Source organism: Apis dorsata, unplaced genomic scaffold (genome assembly GCF_000469605.1).
Source record: "Apis dorsata unplaced genomic scaffold, Apis dorsata 1.3 scaffold_188, whole genome shotgun sequence".
NCBI classification, from domain to species: Eukaryota; Metazoa; Arthropoda; class Insecta; order Hymenoptera; family Apidae; genus Apis; species Apis dorsata.
In genome coordinates this window covers 1,473,653-1,476,868 of record NW_006263473.1, presented here as the reverse complement: position 1 = coordinate 1,476,868, position 3,216 = coordinate 1,473,653, and the positions used below count along the sequence as shown (strand labels likewise).

Sequence of the window (3,216 nt, the reverse complement as noted above, 5' to 3'; positions counted from 1 at the left end):
GCGTCGCGGGGTGGGGATACGCCGGTCGAAGGGATAGATAGCGTAGTCGCGGTCCGATGGACGAGCCGCGTGGAGGGACGAGAGAGGGTGCGGAGTCCGCGTGTCGTTGACAGCAGCGGCGGCTAGCAAGCCTCGCTTAAGCGTCGCTCGACAGTCGAAGCCGGTCTCTCGGCGTGCGAGTATCGAGAGTATCGCGAAAGGGTTCGTTCGAGTTCCGTTTTCACCCGGCGACGCGAGCTTGTCACCTGTCAACCTTCGCTCGTCGCGAAAGAAAGTTCGAAGTCGATCGAGACTTAACCTCTGCGTTTAAATCGAGTTTCCTTATCGTGTGTGTCGCGCTAAAGAACCATCGAGTTCTCGATCCCTCGTTGTGCGTTCGTTCGTGTCGTGCCTGTTCGCCAACCACGTTTCCGCTCGCGTGTGTCCAGTGTGCAGAAGTGTATGGATGCCACGGCGGAAGCAACGCAGTCGAGATTGCAGGGACGTTCCTCCTGGCCGGTTAACTCTTAGGTAAGTCGATTCACCTCTTTATACCCGCGTATTGCGACGTCTCTGGCCACTAGCGTATCGAAACGATCATTCCCGCCTTGCGAAGCGTCGTGTGCTTATGCGAACCATTCGGACTCGTATTAGTCGACTCCATTTTATGAATTCTAACTTTTTTATCGGAATATACAAAATGAGTGTTTAATTCTTTTATTACGATTGATCAGTTCTGGCTTCTGTATAATGGTATAACCTTAACGCGTAAACTGAAAAAACGGAGCACGTTCCCTCATTTCCGCGAATTATAGATAAATAGAAATAGAACTTATTTGTTTACATCTCGTGATGATATCGCGTAATCGATAGTGAAATACACGTATCGTAACAACGCGCAACACGATATCCACTATTCAAGGTTATGGTTTAATCGACTGAATTGAAGTTTCCTCCGAAATTAGATATGCACGCTTCTCGTTTTCATTTGATTAAAAGTACACGATTGAACAGTCTGTACGAACTAACCTTCGTTAATACCGAATAACCCAGTTACACCACTCCAATAAGAAGGCATAGTACACGCGACCTACATTAAGGGGTGTACATCTAAAGCTTGTGCGCTTGTCCGCATTATGCATCGAGATTCTTTTGAATTCTCACTTGGAATAGGGTACGAAGTAGTAGCCAGGATAAAAATCGATTTACGATATTTTTTCGCTTTGATACCTGAGCCGCTTTGATATCCCCATAGTGTGTGTACTATCCGTGTGTATCTCGTTATTTCTGATCCTAAAGTAAACGAATTAGATATCTCCTTTCTTTCTGGATCAATAAAAAGAGAAACGAAATAATTTAAGTAAACTTGACAAAGATTTCCTTTTACATAATTACTTAAAAAAAAAAAAGAATTCTAATTCCGAATTAAAATCTCTTCAAATTCCAAAAAAATTAAAAAAATACGAATTATTTATAAAACTTTGAAGCCATCTTACTCGTTAAATTTTCACCCTAAATTTCAATTTCGATCGCGGACATGAAAATGTTGTCCGGGTGTCTGATAATAAACGGCGGGGCATCGTCCGAACAGTCGTTGATTACACGATCTCTCGTTTCCGGTAACGAGCATTCGTGGCCAGCGGTTGCCTCTCCCATTGATATTCGCCAGATTCGTTTAGCATTTTAAATGGAACATCGATCGGTCCCGACTCGTTTCGCAAAATTTTCAACTCTCGTTCGTAATCTCCGACTCGTTAATAGCGAGGGTTTCGATCGAAAGGGATTAAAACGAAGCTTGAGCCACGTCCTCCGGGATAATCGTGATTTTCTGGTCGCTTTGTGACGCGTCCATTGAACGTCCACCGTTCTCTCACTCCTCTCTCCCTCTGTTGATATAACGTTACTCCGTCGCGTTAGCCCGTGTTATTTGCACGACGATTTGAATTCATTTCGCGTCAAGTCGCAAACGTGATCAGAAAGCGTATAAGACGCGTGTGTTACGTTCGTGTCTCTGGGAATTGGCGGATCCGTGTTTGCACAGTTGTTTCTTTTTCCATACCGATTCTCCTCCGCTTTGCCGGCCTTCGATAGCTTGCGGTTTCGATATGTATTTCGTGTTTGTCCAAGTTTCCCCGATTCGAAATTTATCCTCGAATAAGTGCACTTTGCATGCGAGCTTAATCATCACTGTGGATATGAAGTATGGAGGTGGTATAATGAAAGTAAAGGGTGGAGCAATTTTTTTTTTTTCTTTTGCAAAATTAATTAAATTATTAGAAGAATTCTTAGAATTTTTTTATCGCGTTGGTAATCGAAACGTTTACGGAATATAATTGTAATTTTAATCAAGGAGTGGCGGTTTATTTTCACCCCTCGTGCGTATAAAACGAAAAAACCGGTTTTCGTGTTCTATTTAAAGCGCCCCTGGATCAATTAAATTCGAGCGACCTTGCAGTCATACGTTTATTGGAGTGACAGTGGCCTTCGAACCAGGGTGCGCTTGGTTTACTTGAACCATGTTGATCGATCACGGTTTATTGCCTTTTAACGCTCGTGAACGTCGTTCATTGCCGGAGTTTATCAAGTTGTAAAATAACAATGATTCATCTTTTCGCTTCATAATTAAATTTTATCTAATTTAATATTTAATTTCAATTTTTGCGCCGCTATTTTAATAAAAATTATTTACTTAAAATTAATAAATTCGTTTATCATTAACATTGATTTTTAACACTAAAGTAAAAATCCAGAAATTAACGTTAAATAACGTTCATTATATTACGTCATTATAGTATCACTATGCAATGTGCATCTCACACACACATACGCAGGGTGAGTCTAAACATCGTGGATAAAAAAATCGAATAATGAAATATTCGGATAATGCTCGTACCGCCAAGTACAACTCGGATAACGAGAGTTCATGTAATGAAAGTTTCGCGGTATAAAACTTTACCTACCTTCGATTAAACGTTAATCCACTGATAGCAACGATGCCAGAAGGCAAAGACTTGGAATTACATTTTCCATTAGTGGTTGCTCCATTTCAATGGGAAATTATGAACGAACAGTCCATACTACGGATCGTAGTCGCGATTACGAGTGGTGCACGTGAAATTCGTACCAGTGCGTACACCGGTGCGCATATTGTTATCAATATTGCAGCCCCCTCGATTCTTGCACCCTGCAATTAGGGTACATCGCCTGTTAACCGACTTTACTTCTCATCGTAGCGTG

General features: G+C 41.9%; 1 long non-coding RNA gene across 1 annotated transcript in view; it reads left to right on the top strand.

Moving 5' to 3' along the window:
* Window positions 1–20: 20 nt before the first annotated feature.
* Window positions 21–3,216, top strand: part of LOC116185455 — a 230,268-nt gene continuing 227,072 nt past the window's right edge. The window contains exon 1 of the long non-coding RNA XR_004150310.1: window positions 21–510. This is a non-coding gene — a long non-coding RNA (uncharacterized LOC116185455). The remainder of the gene's footprint in view (window positions 511–3,216) is intronic.